General features: G+C 39.8%; 1 long non-coding RNA gene across 1 annotated transcript; it reads left to right on the top strand.

Annotated features, from left to right (window-relative positions):
• Positions 1-2,005: 2,005 nt before the first annotated feature.
• Positions 2,006-20,786, top strand: LOC131280011 (uncharacterized). The gene is made up of 3 exons (XR_009187570.2): positions 2,006-2,225; positions 3,848-3,957; positions 20,704-20,786. It is a non-coding gene; the product is annotated as an uncharacterized lncRNA (long non-coding RNA).
• Positions 20,787-22,284: the final 1,498 nt, after the last annotated feature.

Below are 22,284 nucleotides of genomic sequence, written 5' to 3' on the forward strand. Positions count from 1 at the left end.
GACTTCTTTGATGCTTCAGGATTTCTGGAATGCCTTCATGGTTTCTTATTTTCCCTCCTTGAACATCTGGGGTGAAAACACGAAAGAGGGAAGAGTCTCTCCTAAGAAGGATGCTATCGAGCCATAGGAGCACAGGCCAGGACTGGGGTTATAGGACCGTGGTTGCAGGAACTGCCATATCTCCCACCTCAGTGAGCCTGTTGGGAGCCGTGACAAAGCCTAGCCTGCCCCTCTGGGGGAGCCTGGGACTTGGGAAGGAGTTAGGAAATGAAACCAAACATTGGTGGGAGCAATGTTAGCCTTCTCTAGAGTATCTCTGGCCTGGAAGTGGAGCAGGTGGAAAAGTGCAGACTCTGGAGTGGATGAGCAGGTGGGACCATGAAGATATGGGGAAGTGCATAAAGCAGCCCCAACAGACACCAATTGCCTTTTGCATTAAAGCTGTGTTCGGGTATGTTCCATCCTAATGGCAATGTCAGCTTCGCCTCACAGGTCAACATTGCTAGGAGGAGCTGCCAACACTTATTCTAGGAGTACGGCATGGAAAAGAAGTTGCCCAGAATGCATTTATAATTTGCACTTACTTCTATATCTACCATATTACAACATGAATTGCAACATGAATTATGCAAATAGGGCATCTGACAAGCAATTGTCATTCAATGCTTGCATCTTTGCTAATAATTGGCAAGTATCAAATAAAATGGCAAAATCTACTGACAATATTCACTAATTAGTTGGTGTCAAAATGGAAATTCCTGTTTCCATGAAGCAATCTTTTAAAAATGTGGAAGATTTCTAGCATATAACTCTCGCATCTTGTAATTCCTGTAATTTTTAGAAGTTGTTTTAGTCTGTTATGCTGCTGAAAGCAATATTACCAGGAATGGGTTGGCTTTTACAAAGGGGATTTATTGGCTTACAAGCTTATAATCCTGAGACTGAGAAAACTTTCCTAATCAAGTCATCATCAGGTGATGCCTTGTCGCTGAAAACTGGCTGCCAGCAATCCTGGAGTCCTCTGTCACATGGCAAGGCACACGGTGGCATCTGGTGGTCTCTCCCTTCTCTTTCAGTTACATTGCTTCAGCTTCTGGCTTCCATCACTTTCTCTCTGCTTCTGTGACTTTCTCTCTGCATTTATTCCATTTATAAAGGATGCCAGAAAGATGATTAAGTCATACTGTGTACCACGCCGTAATTGAAGTAACTTAAAGAAAAGGCCCTTACCTCAAGGAACCTCATGAGAAGGTCAGGTTCATACCCATGGGAATGGGCCAGCTTTAAGAATATGATTTTCTCGGGTACCTACAGCCTCAAACTACCACAGATGGTATAATTTAGACAATTGCATATACACTGGAAAGGATAATCAGCCACATTTTAGATGATCAAAGTTTGAATCTTGACTATGCCAAACACTAGTTGGGGGTCCATATTTAAGTCAATCTTTTTCTCTTAGTCTCAACTGTTCATCTGTAAAATGGAGTTGATATAACCTACTTAATAGTGATATGAAAGTTGAGCAAGATAATCACGGAAGAACAAAAACTGGAAAGAAAATGTTCACTTTTCCAGCTGAAACCTAGTGGATTTCAACATAATCTTGTAAAAATATGATTGCTTTCAAAGATACTTTGTTTTAAAAATAGATGAAGTAGGCAAAAATTTTTATATGAGAAAATATAGCATAATGATAAAAAGCATAGAGTCAGATAGATTAGGTTTCAAATCTCAGCTCTACCACTTACTACCTAGGTGGCTTCAGGCAAATTAGTTATCTAACCCTTACTGATAAAATAGCAATAACACCTTTTTTTGTTGTGCCTATAAATGAGGCAATCTATGTGAAATAGAGCAGAATCTGACACAAGATGAGTGCTTGCTAGCTAATATCTTGTACTGTTTCTGTTGAATTGGCACAGATGTTCTAGAACATCTAGAACATTCTAGAACCTGAACTCACTGAGGTTGATATGGGTGCATAGGCTAACTGGAAATCAATTATTTTGAGTTCCTTTTAAATCTTGGAATTCTTCATGAAACCACAATGATCTTGAAAATAGATCCTCTGACCAGAACTGGAACCAACAAATAAGAAGGGAATTATTTCCCCATTGCTTTGAAAGACAGGCAGAGGCCTGTGGTTTGGTAGTAAAACAGTGGAGGAGAAAGTTCTGCTGCATGAGAGGACCTAAAAGGAGTGCTACATGGAAGAGCTCTGAGTAAGATCAAACTACTCCTAAGAGGTGGGGGATGGGAGATGCAGGGAAGTAGGAAGGAGCAAGAAAAATGCAAAAAAAAAAAAAAGGGAAAAAGAGAGTTGATAATCAACTGAGAAAGGATGCTTTTAGCTTCTGTTCCCTTGCTGTGGTTAATGCAGGATATGGAAGTAATTTATTTTGAGTTAAAAGAGTATGAAAATAATTTACAGGTGGATAAGAGTGCCCTAATTTTTTTTTTTTTGATAATCAGATACACAAAATTCCTATTATTGAAGTTGATAATCTTAAAGACCAAAGACCTACTGTTTGCATTACTAAAAGTATCCCACAATATAAAAAACAAATTAATCTTAGGGTATTTTTTTAAAATCAAGATTCATAAAGCTTATTCAGAATAAAATACAATGGCCAAAAATAAAATTCATAAATTGTCTTTAATATAACCTTTACAAGTGGAAATAAGTAGCAATATATAACTACTTTCTTGTTAGCCCAAAATTTATAGAAAATCTTCTTTACATTAAAACATAGGTGTGCTGAATTGTATCTCTTACATACTTCATCAGCTCCTCTTCCTCCCAAAGTAGAAAGATCACTATTCTGTGTTCAAATAATTGGGAATGGAAGGGAGTGATTAAACTCTGTAAGCCTCACTAGTCTAAACTGAAAAAAAGAGGTATTATTAAAATGTATTCTACTTGCTTTACTGATTCATATTCAAAGAAATGAAATAATACTTATTAAAAAATTCATAAAATATAGCTATTGTGGTGGCAGTTTTTGGTCTTATTCCCAGTTGGGAAGAACAGACTATTAGAACAAGTTTTGACTTGGGACAGAGCACTTGATCTCATTGCATGTTTTTTTATTAACGATCTGCAAATTAGTTTTATATCTACAACCTTAGAGGGGTTTTGTGAAGTTTATCAAGGTAATATTTATAAACTTCCCTGAAATCCCTAGCTGAAAGACAAAATGTCATGTAATATTATTTGTCTAAAAATGAGACCTTTTGTAAGCCTTAATTATAATTTTAAATTCCCTTACATTAAGAAATGTGAATCAATCAAATATAATGAGCAGCAACTATTTGCACATTATAAGCCCTTTAGAATAAAAAACATAGTCACCTTTTTCTTTTTTTTCCTTCTTCACTTTAATAGCGTATAGCACTTAAAATTATTGTTGATGATGATGGATGATGCTGGGAGAAATACCAGTAGTAATATAATGACAATATAATTTTCTAGATTTTGGCAAACACCACACTCCCCTCTCTAAGAATTAGGCAAGAAGATGTCATTCATGGTTAACACTGCTCATCATCAAGAAAAAGGTAGCATTAGACTTGGCTAGAATCAAAGCGGTCAGGATCGGTAGTGGTACAGATAGTAAAACAAAGAAGCAGGCAGGCCATGGGGTGGGTGGACAGCGGGCAGACCCTCCAGAGCCGGGGCAGTGATTTAGCCATTTTTTTTTTTTTACAGCTCAGATGCAGTAGGCCTATCTTGATGATCCTGTCCTCTAGGTAGAATGATTGGGAAGTTTATGTTTCTTGTGCTTATTAATAGGGATCTGTTCCTCTTACTGAACATCGTCTTTTCTTGTTTATGACCCAACAGGATGCAAGTCGTAGGTTTTGATATGACCGGGATGTTGTTTCGGAATGCTCCAAAATGATCAGAGGTACAATCTCTGTTATGGAGGTTCATGTATGACTACCTGGCACCTAGTAAGTGCATGACCTAGAAATAAATACAGGTAGACAAGGGATGGCATCCTTTGCCACTCATAGCAGAAACAACTGGGCTCAGGCCCTGAAGTGGTAAATCTTTTTCCTCCAATTACTTCTCAGATTGTGTCCAGATTGATGTCTTTCTATCCTTTCGTTTGGCAAATGATTTAAACCACTTGTGTTTATTTCTTATACTTGAGGTGTGATGTGGTTTGGGCATGTAATTGATTGTCCAAACCACCCAAGACACTTTTAGGAGTGCACAGAGGTAGCAGTGGCAGCTGTGCCAAGGTCACAGGCATTCTGTCCTGGGGCGAACGATTTCATAGGGTTACCTGAATTGGACGGTCAGGGTTGGGTCTGCCTTTGGCTAGCCCCCTCCCAATGCCTAATTAAAGGGGGTTTTACTTATGTCCTGAATAATCCTTTCTAAATGGGTTTTATAATAATTGAATCACACTTTGTACTAAAGGAGTTTTCAATTTAAAAGAATTGTATGGTGATTCCTTCGGCAAATTGGATAATGGTAAGTAATTCTTCCCACCCTAAATTTCTCTTTTGTAAGCATTGTTATAGGTTGAAATTACTTAGCTCCTGGTACATCTATGTAACGATTAGTGCCTGATAGCCCTGCAAAGAAAATATATTAACTAATTTCCTGACAATATGTTTCGAGTCATGCTTTCCTCCTTCCTTTCCCTCAAAGCCCACATCCAATTCACCAGCAAATCCAGTTGGATATTCCTTTAAAATACATCCTGAATCTGACTGGTCTTCACCGCCTAAGACCAAGGGACCATTACCTCTCAGCTTATCTAGTCTGCCTCACCAGCTGGCTATTCTACAGTGATGTTTTTTCTTTCAATTTTTAAAGAAGCTTTAAATTACATAAATGTTACATTAAAAATACAGGGGATTCCCATATAGTATGGTACTTTTGTTACAATTGATGAACACATATTGAAGCTTTGCTACTAACCATGAACTGTAGTTTACATTATAGGTTACACTTTGCTCTATACAATTATATATAGGTTTTGACAAAATGTATAATGGCCTGTATCCAACATTGCAATGTCATGCAGAACAATTCCAATGTCCAGAAATGCCCCATATTACACCTGTTCTTCCCTCTCCCTCCCTGCAGAACCTCTGTTGGCCACTGCCCTTATATCAATGATGAGAGTTCTTCCATTGCTGTAATAATAATGTCTGTAATAGAGCAATAGAATAAGAAGTCTACTTTAGTCCATTGTTCATTCCCCAGTCTTGAGGATTTGGGGATGGTGATGCCCACTCTGTTTCTGATTGAGAAGGGGCTTAGATCCTATGGGGCAGATGGATGGAACTTCTTTCTTGCAGTTGTAGAAAGTGTCTACAACTGCAAAAGTAGTTTTTTAGGATGGGTGTTGTCCATCATCTCCTTAGTTAGTTGCCCTGGGTGAGTCCAATGGACTGGAGAGTAGGTGTTATAACTCTGCTGAGATTCAGTGCTCAACTGACATATCAACAGGTCAAAAATTTAAGTCTCTGGACACATATTTAACAAGTGTGGTGCTAATTATAGGTTCAAATAAAAGGGGCAGAAGAACCATGTGTAAGGGAAATTATAAAGGAGTCTAACTATGTTACTTTGGGGAGCAAAAATTCCAAAGTAAGGCCCATCGACAGATTCCTGAGTCTGTCTGCCCTGCTTGTAGTGTCTAGATGTCTCTGTCTGCCCTGCTTGTAGTGTCTAGATGTCTCTAGAGTCCTCAGGAGCTCTGCCCTTTGAGGCATTGTTTACTGTGGCAGTCAATGAGATCTTGCTGAGATGTACATAAGCATAGTAATCTCTAGAAAGACCTCCAGACTCACTTTGAAATCTCTTAGCCATAAAATCTCATTTGTATGCAGTGAACATTTTAATCATAGATCAGATCAACATCCTCAAAGCCATTCAATGGCTTCCCATCACACTTAGAATACGGTAGTTAGCATGATTGCTTTCAAGGTTTTATCTGGCTTAACCCTGGCTGGGTATTTCTCCAACCTCACTTCCTTTCACTCTGGATTTCTTCTTGTTACTCAGGCACACCAAGCATGCATCAGCCTTAGGGCCCCTGCACTTGTTGGTCAGTAACCCCCCATGTTTGCAAGGCTCACTCCTGTGACTTCATTCAGTTCTCTTGTCAAATATCCCCTCTTTTGGGAGATGACCCCAGATGATTCTCTAAAAGTTAGATCTTCCACCCTTTCCCTGCTTTATTTTTCTTCATAGCCATTGTTAACTTTTTTTTTTACCTCCCCTGCCCCCGCCTTGTGGCTTTTTGTGTGCTGTCTGCTCTCTATGTCCATTCGCTGTGCATTCTTTTGTGTCTGTGTTTATTTATTTCATTTCCCCTCCCCACTTGAGGCTTGCTTGCTGTCTGCTCTCTGTGTCCATTTGCTGTGTTCTCCTCTGTGGTTTTACTTGTCTCTCCCCCCCCCCCCTTTTTTTTTGTTCCTTCACCTTGCTGAGTCGGTTCTCCGTGGCGCTTGCAGGCCGGCGGCTCTCCGCAGCGGGTGGGCCAGCCCACCTTCACAAGGAGGACCCGGGACATGAACCCAGGGCCTCCCATATGGTAGACAGGAGCTCATCTGATGGAGCCACAGCCGCTTCCCCATGGTTAATTTTTGGTGGCATACATAGATAAGTATGTGCATACACACATACACACACACATATATGTTTATTTTCTGTCTCTCCAAATAGACCATGACCAGCAAGGAGCTGGGGGCTTTGTTTATATTGTTTTCTACTCCATCTGCAGCATCTAAATATGACTGCTGCCCTATAGTAGGCATCAATTCATATGTATTGGATGTATGAATATACAAATAAATGAACATGCATAAGGGCATTTATGGTATGTATAAGGGCATTCATATTAGGCTCAGTCTTAGGGTGAAAACTTCAAAACAAAATCAAGCATAAAATCTCTCTTTCAATCTTTTACCCTGTAAGTGGGAGGAGAGCCAGTTAGAGAAAGGTAAAATAAAGGGGTAGAACAGTAAGTAAATGAATATTGCAGACCATGAAGGCAAGAAAGGAGAAACAGTAGCCTTCGTATTATTTTCATGCAAAGTTTTAAAGAATTTGAGGGAAGAGAGTGCTCACTGAACGTATTGTTCTTTGAAACTCAGCTTAAAAGATGGGCTTTTTGCCATGCCCTGAAGATCACCAGATTAGTTCTTTGTTGGCTTAATGGAAGGCAGGGCTTCCATAAATGAGGGCCTTCCTTGGAAGATTCCCTGCCTCTAGTTCCCTGTAGATGGAAGTTGGGAAATACGAGTAGCAGCACTCCAACTGATTTCAATGGCCCTGAAGTTGCCAAGGGAGCAGGGCTGATCTCTAAGTGGTGAAGGCCCAACCATTTAGTGCTTTATAGACCATAGACTATTGCACTCAGAAACAAATAGGCAGGCAGCACTGACTGCGGAGAGCTGATGGAATGTGCTCCCTGTAGCTCAATTCACACAGTAGCCAAACGACCCCACATTCTGCCCTAGCTCTAGCTTCTGGATATTTTCCAAGCGAGAGCAAACTGCTTAACCCGAACTACGGAATGAAGTTCCACCAAGCCCAGGATCATTTTATAAGTTAGAAGGATACTGAGTTCAGGACCAGGCTTTGATGGGAATCAGGGAGTTTTATACCATTTAGAAGTTATTTTTAATCATGATGCCTCCCTGCCAAACAGTGAAGTTATTAATAATGCTGTAAACATTCCAAATAAATGCTGACGAGCTTGTTTTTTTGAAAATCAGAAATGCTGTTCCTGATGTCTGAATAGCACTTTCAAAAGAACTTTACAGACACAGGTTTTACTAAGAACCCAGGTGAAGTTTTCCATGAATGCATCACAGTTTGTTAATTTATTTTAAATTTTACAATTTTGCCTGCATTACTTATTTTTACTCTCCTATAGATTAAGTAGTATTCGTACACTCAATAATATGGTAGTGGAAGTTGGAATATAACAGTGCATGAAAACTGAATCACTTTCTCTTTAGGCTTGAGAAGGAAAAAACAAAACAAGACATGCCCTTCAAAAATGGCAGGCTTGCAGGTTCCAAATGACCAGTTCCACATGTATCCAAATGTACTTAGAATAGCCTCCACTTGCCTTATGTCTTCTGTTTATAAGCTGCTTCTGCGTATTTTTTTTTACTTGTTTGGTCCTCAAAAAAGTTTTGGAAGATTATCCTCAGCTTGCAACAGAGGATACAAAGGCTCAGAGAGCACAAGAAAATTTAGCCCCAGTCATCCAATTAGATGGAGGGCTGACCCTGGGTGGCAAATCATCTGACTGCTCTGGTTAATGCTCTGCCTTTTCCCCTTACTGTTGATTACTGTGGCTGTCTTTGTTTTTCCTTGTACATCTGTATACACCAGATACTTAAATTGGAGCTGTGTTGTCTCATACGGATAACTGAATATTGAGAATATTTTCTCACTATGTAAGTGTATGTCTTAAATTGTTAATGAAACACAATGTCCTTTTGAAGGCATGAGTTCTAAGATTACTCTCAACATAGTTCTACACAAGGTGAGTGAACTTTGAACTACTTAATCAACTTAATTGAACTTCGAAAAGATTCAGATGACCTGAGCATTATGTATTCTCATTTTGGATATGATACCAGAATGTATCAATAAATATTTTTATTTGGATCATCCAAGTACATTAATTTAGAGAAAGATACTCTGCTGCTGTGTTGTCAGTACATCGTCCATAGTCACATGTGTCTATTGATCACTTGAAATGTGGCTGGTCTGAATTGACGTGTGCTGTGAACGTAAAACACGCACCAGATTTAAAAGACCTTGAGCAAAAAAAAAAAAAAAAAAGAGAGAAGGTAATATATCTCATCATTTTATATTGATTACATATTGAAATGACAATATTTTAGATATATTGAGATCAAATATATTATTAAAATTTCACCTGGTTCTTCTTACATTTTTAAATGTGGCTACCAGAAAAAATAAAATTACACACCTGGTGTATATTATATTTCTGTAGGCTGGTGCTACTCTAGAGAACACTGAAAGTATCTAAGACATGGCTTTTGGCCTGACAGGAGGATGAGATGATGTGTTTGAATGTGAAATACCTGTGGGGGTGATGTGGGCTATGGGTGGAAGGCTCTTTGTCTCTTCAGAAATAACTAAGCTGTTTGACTTGTGTCTCTTCAAAAATAACTAAGTTGTTTGACTTGTGGGTGTGGAACGGTAAGAAGCTGCAGTCCTGCTCTTAGGGACGGTGACAGCAGGCTCCAGTCCCAGGAAATGTTTAACAAAGCAAGGGCTATAAACTTTAAGTATTTAGGGGAAATGCAAAAACCAAGGCTTATCTAGAATGTCTGGAGTCCTTGCTAAAAGCTTACCTAAGATGTGGAAGAGATATATGCTAATTGAAGCCTATTGAGAACTGAAACAAAGAGACGATTTGGCCTTTCCTCTCTGTATAAAAGACGTTTGAAAATCTTGTTCCGGGCTCGGGATTCAAACAAAAAGCTCCCGAGTCCGGCCGGCCGTCAATAAACCATTTTTCCTTCTCAAAATCATTCCTGAGTCCTGGCCTCTCTATACTCAAATAATTGAACTTCTCTTAAATTCCACAACAGGGGGAGGTTAGATGTATTGAAGTGACCAGTAAACTTCTCTGAATAAGTACAAAGAAGGAAAAAATCAAGGTGGTCTAGAGTGCTGGGGAAAGTCTAATGTCAAGGGCTCTGGTGAGCCTTTGGATGGGTATTAAGAAAGAGACGATGGTGCTGCGTCATTGACCAGCTGAAGAAAGAAAGAGGGAAGACGTAAAAATGGCCAAGGACAGGGAAGACTTCTTTATGACCACAGAAAGGATAGTTTCATGAGAAATTGGGTAGTTTCTGATTTTCTCTCTAAATCCCTATTAAGCAAATGTTGGAAAGTAAAACATGCATCACTTCCGTAAGCCATTGGACACATGATTTTTCCTTACAAGAAATAATGTTGGCTAGCTACAACTGGAGTTCTCGCTGCCTGATCCCCACTTCTGAATTCAACTTGCTTGTTTTCTGTCTACAAAATCACCCAGTCTGAAACAGCCTTGCAAATCATTATAGATTCTCAATGCTATATGGCTCATTGCTCCATGCATTTGTCAAAGTTTCTGCAAGTTGAGATATAACCTATGGATATAAAAATCAGCACGTGTAAACGAATCACTGATTGTGGTTTGGGTTAGGAAGTCAATTAGTAAATAAACCAATTTTTAAACTTAAATTAAAAAAGACATACCCAGAAGAGGTAAAACTGATAATCTGGCTTGTTTCAATAGGAACATGTGCTGAAACCGTATGCTGGAGAGAACACCAGAAACCTATAGTCTGTAAGAAATGTTTTGTTTTTAAACTTGGAATCAAAATGGTAGAGTGAAAGCTGCATTTTATTCTACTTTGAGAGAGTTGTCTAATTTATCTGAAACACCAAAATAACGAAGTTGTTTCTGGGTTATTGGCCTCTTAATCTTGTATATTAATTCAGGTAATGCACCACTACCACTATCTTCTATTTAATTATTTTTTATTTATGTACCATTAAGCCCCATTTTCATTACTTTTGGAGTATAAAAAAGGACAAAGCCATTGTATTTGGCAGTGCCATCACCTCATTTACAATCCTCAGAAGACCCTTTTCTTGGTGGAGAATACAAATGACAGTCCTTGACATTCTTTAAAAGCGATTTTTTCTTCTTTAATTAGGAGTTTCAGGCAGGACCTTCTGCCTGAACCCTTAACATTTTCAGACACTTCGGCCTCACTTCCCAGCTGACTCTTCCTAAGTTTGTGCTGAATACATGTGTGATTTGCAAGAAGGCTGATTTCAGTTCCTTTCATATCCTGCTACAATCCCTTGGTAATTACAAAGTCTCTCTCTGCAACAACAGGCAAATCCAGGTGGAATTCAGTAACTATGCTTCACAAGTAAAAATGTACTTGGACGTCTCAGCTGAATTTGCTTCCCAAGGTCCCCCAATTTAGACAACAGTCCTGCTGGAAATGCCAAAACAGAGGCGCTCAAAGGCTACGATGACAGTAACTTTGTGTCAGTGAAAACACTGGTTAAATTAAGTAGGGCAAACCAACTTTCAATGAAACGGCTTATTTAATAACGACTAAATCCTACCTATGAAAGGCTCAGATCTAGGAGAGCAGACTCCAAACTACGAAACATTCAACAGATAAAAATTTCTTGTTCTTAGAGGTTTCAAACCATGGGGAATTTGCACTTTTTTCCTCTTTGCCTTCCTGAAGTTATTTGCATACTTTCCCATTTTTCTTCCTTTTCACTGCCATCAAAACCATAGTAGAAATTCGCAAATGCCACAAACCCAAGAGCAGTGAAATAATATTTGTCTAATCACTCTGTATTTGGCTATTTGTGATTTATCTTCTTACTAAGCATCAGTAATTGGTCATAATTATTGATTTAGGTTAGAGGTCTATAATACTTTTTTGGTGTTTTTTTTTTTCCTTTTTGCCATAGGTAGCTATGAAATATACAGATCAGAGCACTTCCTTACAGTACTGAAGTATTTGGCAGATTAAGTCCTGAAACAAAAAAAATAATGTAAAATGTCCCTGAATGGTTTTTGTTCTAATGACAAATACATGGCACATTTCCTACAGTTATCTCGAAAATCAATTATTGAGATATAATATGTAGTGAAAATTTTATGACTCTTGTACTCTTACATTAAGGTAAGCTTAAATTTTTTCAGTAATAAACTAAAGGAATTGCCCTTATCAAAGAGTAGAAAGCTAAGAAATGCTATATCATGCTTTGGTGCATATGCTCATTTTTTACTTCCCATATTTTTACTGTGAATTTTTGAGAGTAAAATTTCATGGTTAAGCATTGAATAATGTAATCAATGGAAAAGAAACATTATTTACTGTAAGTTTTAATATACTCAACCCAGTAGGCTTTTCAATAACCATTCAAGAAAAGGAAAATGTATAAAAAATATATAAATATATGTTTCTATTGGCAAATGCTTGTTAAATCTCCTAAAGCTGGTTTTTGTTTTACCCCCTGCTTCTAGAATGCTCAGCTCAATCCTATAAATTGGTTGAGGCAGGGGAAAAAATAAGTTCCTTAGTTCCTTGTAAACATTTCACTTTATTTTTAGAAAAAAAGATTATTTTTCAAAAACTGCAGGTGTGAAGAAACCAATATTGAAATTCTCCTGTGAACTGTTTTATACTTTACCCCATCAGTGTCTCCTTGGACTAAAACAAATTGGATGAAAAACACAAACCTTGTAGCTTCAGATACTCAAAAGCTTATTATAGTTGAAAATGGGTGAAATATTACAGCCACCAGGCCTATTACAATGGGGAAGAGTTCTGCCTTGTGCTCAAATGGGAAAGTAACTCTGTGATAGCCTCCAGAAGAAAGCAAGCTTGGTCTCTAGCCGCTTATATGGAGTAACATTTCACCTACGCTTTGAAATATAGTCTCTATTTTAAATTTAAATTACTAACTAGAGAACAGTGAAAGCCTCGTGAGGAAAATTTTCTTAAAATAATACAGCAGAGGGAAGCAGATGTGGCTCAAGCAATTGGGCACCTGCCTACCACACGGGAGGTCCCAGGTTCAGTTCCCAGTGCCTCCGAAAGAAGATGAGCGAGACTGCAAGCTGACATGATGAGACGATGTGGTGAGATGATGCAATGAGGAAGCACAATGAGAGACACAACCAGCAGGGAGCAGAGGTGGCACAAGTGATTGAGTGCCTCCCTTCCACCTGGGTGGTCCCGGGTTCAGTTTCCAGTGCCTCCTAAGAAAGAAAGAAGATGAGCAGACACAGAGGCACACAATGAATAGGTGACGAGAGCACACAGCAAGAGCAAACAACGGGGCCTGTGGAGGGGGACAAATAAATAAATAAAATCTTTAAAAATTAATATAGCAGAGATCTTCATTTTCTTCAGCATTTTCATTCATATGTAAGGATCATAAGCGCTCCTAAAATCCTGCTGAATTTCAGATGAGATATTCAACACTACTTGTACACTCAGGTCCCCCAAAACAAATGCTGAGACATGATTTCAGTTTATGAGAAGTATGAAACATATCTACTACAGATTTCACGGAAAATTTATGTGCAGCCACTATTTTTCAGATTATATAAAGGGTAAAAAATAATTAAAATCTATGTGAAAAATTGAGTTTGGGTATTTGGAACAGGCTAGACTTCCAGCTGAAATGTGACATTAGATTATCCATTTAAAGAAGTCACCTCTGATTCCACAAGGAGGATTTCCCCATTTCAGAATGAAATCTCTCTACAGGTTTTGTACACACACAATCAGCCTGTAAAATAAATATATGAATGGTGATAAAAAGAGATGATATCGTTTGCTGCTCAGGTTCACTCAGTCTGGTGGTAGGCAATACAAAGAAAATAATAGGAAAAAACCACACACAGATTAGAGCTGAAAAAAGGAGCCTAAGTTAGTGGACTTTTATCCTTGCTCTTGCTTTTTCAAGCTTATAAAGTCTTCCTTCCATATTCATTATTGTGCTCCTAGGGAGTTGAGGGTTATCATCTACTGTGAACCTATTCTAATAACAAAGTAGCATCGACTCACTTAATCTACCTCATAAGGCTTATTTCAATTTATCATTGTATTTATTTTTTCTGGTCTCTTTCAAGTTTTTAAAATCACTTTTGAACATGACCATAAACCTAGTCCCCAGATTAACATTAAGAATAGGAGAAGGAATGTTCCTATTTGAGTCATGCTATATCCTAAATACTACTAAGAATCAAAGAATGTTAAGATTGATTACCCTTTTCATATATTTCATCCGAGATGAGGAATCGCGGTTTAAGGGACTAAATGATGTTCCCAAGGTTATTGACAAAACTGAGAATACCATAAAGACTTTTTGAATTGCCAGGTAATATTTTTTTATCTCATTCCTCCTTACCATGTTTTGAGTAATTATAGTATATAAATTTTTATCATTGGGTAATTTGCAATGAAGAGAGAGATTTTTTTAGTCTCAGGAGATGTGATGTGCTCTGTTACACTTTTTCCTAAAACAAGGCTCTTTCCCTTATATATCTGAAAGTGATAATCGAAGAAAATGTGGCATTGGTGTGGAGAAAGTGGCCATGGTGGCTGCTGGGGGTAGGGAGTGGGAGGAAGAGATGTGATGTGGGGGCATTTTCGGGACTTAGAGTTGTCCTGGGTGGTGCTGCAGGGACAGTTACTGGACATTGTATGTCCTGCCATGACCCACTGGGTGGACTGGGGAGAGTGTAAACTATAATGTGGGCCACTGACCATGAGGTACAGCGGTGCTCAGAGATGTGTTCACCAAGCACAGCGAATGTCCCATGATGATGGAGGAGGTTGTTATTATGGGGGCGGAGTGGGGTGAGGGGGGTGGGGGGTATATGGGGACCTCATATTTTTTGAATGTAACATTAAAAAAGTAAAGACAAAAAAATTTAAAAAAGAGAAAATATATCTTCACCATTAGTATTTACTGAAAACCAGAAGGAATATAATACTGCAATGATACAAAACTTTAGTAATTTATTATCATCCAGAAACACGCTGAGCACCAAACACCACCTAAACCATTGACGATGTCATTCAAGGTTAAAAAAACAGACAGCTCTGGAGCTGTGCCATGGAGAATGCAGCCTCATTAGATAACGGAAATGTTTTGATGCCTTTGACTATTTACCCCAACTCCTAACAAAAGAAGTCATCTTTATACTATTTTGCATTTCCCCATTTACTTACTGAAAATTTGCTCAGTGTTTACTAGTAGCGAGAGTCTGATTTATTTGAAGGAAATGGAGAAATTGGGTCTTGGCTGGAGAGCAAAGGGCGGTTTGGACCTGGTGGACAGTATCGGCGGTCAGAGTGAGAGGCGTGGGTCCCCACGCTTCAGCAAAATGGGAAGCACTTCAAGCTGGAGTTGGGAGAGTGAACCAGGAGCCCAGGGGCTGAAAACTCGACGCAAGAGCGGCTTGAAACAGGGAATAGAAGGCGAAGTGGGCAACTCCTGAAGACAGATGAGCCTGTTGGATGTCTTTATGTTCCTGGTAGCAGGCTGGTGGGGCGCTAGGGCCTTTGAAAGGCTCTGGAAGGGGCACTAGGGGAACAAGGGTGAAAAAGACCCCACCACAGCCCAGTGATCAAGGGAGCGACGTGTGCAAAGGCAGACCACAGACAAATAACTATCACACCGTGGGAAGCTCTGTTCATTGTATGTACAGTGCCGTGGAGGCACAGGAGAGACGGTGACAAATGGTGCCAAGGGATCTGTCCTAGTTTTCTACTGCTACCGTAATGAAGACCACACATTTGGTGGCTAAGACAATACGAGTTGATCATCTTACATTTTGGAGGTCGGAAGTCAGAACAGGCTGGAAAGGAGGCATCACAGGGCTGCCTTCCCTCTAGAGGCTCGTGAGGAGACTCCATTTCCTGGCCTTCTCCCACTCCCAGGGCTGCCCCGTTCCTGGGCCTCTGGTCGCCTGGCCTCCATGTTTGAACCCAGCAATGGCTGCCCAAGTCTTCCTCACAGCATGAATCTGACAGACTCTTCCACCTCCTTTTGCTTAAAAGGGCTCTTGCGACTACCCTGGGCCCATCTGGCTCATCCAGGGTAACCGTGCCATCTCAGGAGCCTCAACTGACTTGCACAGGTCCCAGGATTAGGAAGTGGCCATCTTCCACGGGTGTGTATGCTGGCGGAGGGGGAAAGCATTAGTCTACTCTGCCTACCACAGAGTTAGAGGAAATTAATATTAATTAATAATACCTGGGGCAGAAAAGGGGATAGGTAGATTCCAGATAGAGGGAGCCCTGTACAATATAGAATCAAAGGTCTTTCATCTATCACTTCCCTGTTAGATATACCATCTGCCATATAAGCAGACTGATCTGACCTTCCCACTCATTGTACTCATTACCAGCATCAGCTACTCTTCTGGAGAACTTCCGAGATTAATATCATATATCCACACCTAACCAAATACTAAGGTTAAGCTAGCAGACCAATTTAAAAAGGTCATTCATTTCTTTCTCTTCAAAGACGAGTCTAATATTTTCTCTTGTTTGAGTTCAAACAATCTTTTCATCATTCACTAGGATTTAATACTATGATAAGTACAAATAATGCTAAAGTACAATTTTCCTGAATTCAACAAGGGTTCCCATCATCTGGTGCTGTTGACTTGTCCACACTATTTAAAAAGGAACTATTTCCTTTAGTGGCCCACTTTGAGTTTTTCAATCTTCCATCAGGCCACCATCAAGGTGGGGGTTGAGTGGATGCAATCCGATTTTATTTGCTTTTCACCCAAAAGGTGAACATTCTCCAGGCTGTGTAAAAGGTATACGGAAGTGAATCAAAGCAAGATTAACTGGTAGAATCGGGAGCAAGACATGATCATCACAGAATTATCCTTTCAGGCTATGAATAGGTGCCTGCCTCCGGTCCACCTCATCAGATTCCCTTTATATAGTCCAAATTTGGAGACATTCTGGGCAACCCCAAGTGCCAACTGCACGGATGTCTGTCAGGGACCATTCTGAAAGAGGGACCTCATGGGGCACGGAGCGTGCAAGCAAAACGTCCTCCATTGCATAACTCAACCGTCGTCCACGCTCCTGACCAGAACTGATTTAGAATGTCTGGATGATTCCAGGCTGGATCCATTTTTTCCAGGAGTATTCAGCAACATGTCTGCATCTGAGAGTTAAACAGATGTTGCCTATCATTCAGAGGGCCTGAGATCAAGCTAGATAATTGCAATGATCCCCTGACAGTTTGTAGCAGACTTAAACCTGTCTATTCTTAAAGATCCATCAGATATGAGCAAGCCACAGATTTGACTAAACCTCAAAGGTTATGAGATTGACATCAAGGTTGGTGCAGGGACAGGATGGGGCGGGGGCGGTGTCCAATTCCTGCCCCTTCCACCGTTACTTCATATGAGCTACTGGGTTAGTTCGTTTTGCTTTGTGTTGTGAGAAAACCCGCTTGGTATCTATTTTTTAAGAGTAGTTTTATGTTGCCTTTCTATATTCGCACATTCCTGTCACTTTCGTGTTTTGTCCCCCTGAATGTCCCTGTACTCTTGTGCTATTTCTTCAGATGCTTCCTTTGTGACCTAGCCTCATTTCCAAGGATAGTTGCATTCCCACTTGCTTTTCAGATTTCTTATTGCCCTGATTTTTACAAAGTTTGTATTTTTCTATTGTTTTAGTCTTTTCTATGCATTGGGAATTTGGGCCAGAGTGGAAGATGCCTTAAAAAAAGCAGGAATGTCATGAGGATTTATTTAACAAATCATCTGGAAAAGATCATAAAACATGTTCAATGATTGTTTACATCTTGGCACTCATGGCACTATGCGTGGATGTTTGAGGAACCCTGTGCGTTTACGCAACAACAAATATTTAAATAGTGCCTGTGCCCATCACAGGCCAAGTACTGAGATGAGAGCCAGGATGCAATTATGAGATGAGAGTAAGGGATTTAGGAATGAATAAGATACGGTCCCTGCCCCAGAGGAAATAAGTCCAGAAAGGACACGCGGATGCAAATAGTTATAATGCTACGTGATAAGTGCTTTTACAAATGTGTGGACCAAGTCCTTTGAGAGCGCAGATAAAGGAGCAATTAATTCAACCAAAAGGAGTTCAGGGAAGCTTCAGATAAGAGGTCACATTTCAGCTGGGCCGCGAAAGAAGAGAAGGACTTCCCCAAGAGACTTCAGAGTGTAAGAAGATAGACGCGAAGGAAGGAACGTATACCACAAGAAGGAGGATCAGCACGAGGAGGGGTTCATGAAAGTTCATGGCGCAGTCCTTGGCCCATATGAAGTGCCAAGAAGCATTTTTAAGTGAATGAATGCATGAATGACTAAATACTTGAAGAACTGTCTACAACCTTACTACCCTCTCAGGTCTCAAAGTATGGCTACTTGGGGGCGAGAGGGCCTAATTGTGGCTGATTGCGTACTATTCGCTGGGGATATTAGCTTACGTTCCGTGGCTGTGGCTACTGTGATGCGGCGTGGAGATGGAGGTTCTCCAACAGAACCTCATTTTTTTGTTCTTAAGAAGTAATGAAGGGAGCAATGCAGAGAAGGACAACTTTGCATTCCTTATTTTAGCACCTTTAGCCTCTTTCCCTATCAACAGGCTTCTGAATGATATGGGCACTGACTGGGCTTACAGCCAGAAGATCAGTAACTAGCTAAACAGGAAGGGCTGAGGGAACATTTCAGTAAGGCAACACAACAAGGAAAATGTCCTCCGAGAAAGCGATCCCAAGAAGACCATGGTAGCTGCGTGCAGAGGGTAAGGGGGAACACAGCCGAAGAGGGCTGGAAACAGTTAGAGCCCAGACTCTACAAGACCTTGTAGGACAGGTTGAAAGCGTAGGTCCAGTGGAGGAGAACATTTGAAGTAGTTTCAATAGACGTTGACTAGGCAAGGACTTATGTTTCAAAACAAAAATCTCTCTGCCTCGGTGAGGTCTATGGGTTGGGAGATGTTTGTTGGGCCTGGCACATCTTGGACACTGGGAGAGAAGTCTATGGCACTTGCTCAAGCAAGAGGAGATGGTAACGTGGAGAAGCAGGAGGCAGTGGCGCTAGAGAGAAATGGACAAATTTAAGAGATATATAGAAGGTAAAATAGACATTGTAAACATCTAGTACAAAACAAGTATTTATTAGGTATTTGTAGGTGCATTTAAATACTTCCAACTAGGGAGTGCCTTGATTGCTTCACCCATTCAACAAATATTTACTGAGAACCAGGTATCAGTCAAGCAGTTTGGCCAAGGCACTGAGGACTCAGCTCAAACAAGATAAACAAGGGTCCCTGATGTAATAGAACTCATATTCTGATGGGGAGACATGCAATAAACAAATAACTCTACAGACAAGATGATTTTAGGTAATGTTGTGAAGTGGGGCAGCAGGACACAACTTCAGATCCCGTGGTTAGGGCAGGTATGCCCAAAGAGGGGGCATCTGAGGCCACCTGAATGACAAGAAGCCAGCCATCAGGTAATGGACCATGTGTGCTCTCATGTTTGGGTTAGATTTGCAACCAGTCGCTTTATTTTCTAGCAGGTGTCTCCCATTTTTTAAGATAAAACCAAACTAAACCAAAAAAACGATACCTGTGTATGTTATCAGGAGTCACTATTTTCTTTATTAGAGAAGCTGTAGGTTTACAGAACAATCCTGCATAAAATACAAAATTCCCATATACCATCCTACTATTAACATCTTCTGTTGGTGTGGTACATTGGTTACAATGATGAAAGCACAGTTTTATAATTGTACTATTAATTTCAGTCCATGGTTTAACTTAGGGTTCACTGTCTATCTACTCGCCCCCCGCCATGGCTCCCTTGTCTGTTTGCTTGTTGTTTTTACTTGCTGTCTGCCCACTGTTTTTTTGCTCATTGTTTGCTGGTTGTCCATCTGTGTTTTCTTTAAGAGGTAACCAAAGCTGGGACTTTCCATGTGGGAGGCAGGTGCCCAACTGCTTGAGGCACATCTGCTCCCTGCTCATCTGCTTCCTTGTCTATCTACATTTTTTAAAAGATTTATTTATTTATTTAATTCCCTCCCCCTCCCCCGGTTGTCTGTTCTCTGTGTCTATTTGCTGCGTCTTGTTTCTTTGTCCGCTTCTGTTGTCGTCAGCGGCACGGGAAGTGTGGGCGGTGCCATTCCTGGGCAGGCTGCACTTTCTTTTGCGCTGGGCGGCTCTCCTTACGGGGCGCACTCCTTGCGTGTGGGGCTCCCCTACGCGGGGGACACCCCTGCGTGGCAAGGCAGTCCTTGCACGCATCAGCACTGCGCATGGGCCAGCTGCACACGGGTCAAGGAGGCCCAGGGTTTGAACCGTGGACCTACCATGTGGTAGACGGACGCCCTAACCACTGGGCCAAGTCCGTTTCCGTGTCTATATACTTTTAACACCTCAGTGTCACAGCAGTGAGAGCACAAAGGCTCATCAGATGCTTCATAGAATGTCTTGCTCCCTTCTGCCTCAGGGACAGAGTAAAATACTACCAGTCTTTAAAAATAATAACAGTAAAATTGGTAAATGATTTTCAATTGCCACCATGCAAATCCTTCTACCAGCTGCTTAAACAGGTTAAACTATTATATCTTCATATATTTTCCTTTTTAAAAAAATTGAATAATGCATTTTAACATTCATTTAATTGCTGACTAATACAGTGATTTGAACACTTTAAAATTATTAACATCAAAGTTGTTATTTTATGGAAATATCAGATGCTGGAGAAGTTGCTCTCCAAAAGGTTGTATTTTTAGCCTCAAAATTTTTAGCCTCAATTAATTAAATTTTGTTTTGTTATTGTTTGACTCTTCTTAAAAGTTATTCCAGATTCAAAATCTTGAAGATTTACTTCTCATGAGGGGTTAATGATAAGTGGCATTCTTATAAGTTTGAAATCTGTGAACTGTGGATGCATAAGTAAGTCTTTGAATATCTACATATCTATTTAGATGTATGTTTTCATATATATATAAGACATTTTCATTTAATAGATACCATGAAGTATCTTGGAATACAATCAAATTGCTTGGTCTATTTCTATTTTGGAGTCTATGATGTTCATTCTAATTTTCCATGTTCTTGTAGAGAAAGAATCTGAAATCTTGAGGGAAAAGAAAACATACAAATGCTATTAGAGTGCACATTTTTGAGCAGCGGGAAGTCAGTGGTAAGTGTCAGAGATTGATCAGGACTGTGTTCTATATATAAACAATTGCCATCAGGTGTGCCCTGGTACGAGGTCATCCATGCACCCCAGCGGTAATCTGAGCAATTTAGAATCTCAGGCAGCCCAGAGAGAAAATAAATTATTGAAAAGTTTAGCTTCAAGTGTAAAATGTATCTTCATAGCAGATTTCTCAAAGAAACAGAGTCTGTTCTTTCATATTAAATTAGATGTGTCTGTTGAATCAAAAACTTTTAATAATGTACTTTTAATCATGTACGAAATATGTTGGTAAATCATTAGTTTTGCAAAACTAGATGACCCAAAGTGGAGAATGCACACACACATTTGGTGTTTCTATCTAGAATACTCCATAACATAAAAAGGCAAGAACTTTATTATTGAATAGATACCGAGTCTTACCCAGACTTTAAATTTTCACATTGTTGAAGTCAAAACAAAGCAAATAGATAGACATATAGGTACTGACTCAAAATATGCTTACGCAATTCTTATTTCTAGATTGCTACTCTAAATCATACTGGCTCTGTCATCAGAGAATAGTTAAGAACTCACTCTAGAACCTAGAATCTGAGCCATTGACATCTTCCTTAGCATGGAATCTACTTTAATCAAATGGCACAGCCTTTATGCCAGAGGATTCCGCCCAGGGCGGAGCTTGCTGGTACCCTCCACGTACTTCTTTTCCTTTTTTCTTTTACTGGAGCACTGAAGTTTTAGCCTACATGGCTCCATTTCCAAACCTCCCTTGAAAATGTGGCCACATGACTAAACTGTGGCTAAGGGGACACAAGTGGAAGCGCGGTGTGCCTCTTACGGGCTGCTCCCCTGCAAAGAATGGACTTACCCTGCCCCGGGTCATTCCCACTGGTTGGAATGCAGATGTCTTGTCTGGACCTAGAACAGTCATCTTGAACCCAGGGGTGAAAACATCTTGCTCCTCTCGGCCCTCAGCTTTTAAGCAAGAGATTGATAAACTCCTGTCTTGTTTAAATCAAGCATTTGAGCATCATTCTAGGTTGTACACTAATACATAGTTTTACATCATCATCCAGCTAACTCTTCCTGGCATTTCTCATCTTTATAAATCTCACCCTTCATTTTGCAATTTACAAAATGATTGTTTTGATTACAAATTAATTTTGAAGGATTTCTATGAATTGTTAAATTTGTCATGCTTTTTGGAGTCTCATATACCTCAACTGCAAATGGATGCTCTATGGTTTTAAAACTGAAATCACTCTTACTAGATAAAGTTTGCAAGAATGTCGAGTTGCTAGGAGTACACATGTGGTTTGTTTGCATGAATAAAATTTAGCTTTACAAGAGGACGTTTTCAGCATTCTTTCTACAGTAAGTAATAAGACAGTAATGAAACTACCAGTCATCTCAACGGGCTCGTCTGCTTACTAAGAGGCTAGGACTGACAATTTAAGTTAATTAGGGAAGAAACAAGATTGAACAAGAAGTGATGTGATCAT

Source organism: Dasypus novemcinctus, chromosome 1, assembly GCF_030445035.2.
Source record: "Dasypus novemcinctus isolate mDasNov1 chromosome 1, mDasNov1.1.hap2, whole genome shotgun sequence".
Taxonomy (NCBI): Eukaryota; Metazoa; Chordata; class Mammalia; order Cingulata; family Dasypodidae; genus Dasypus; species Dasypus novemcinctus.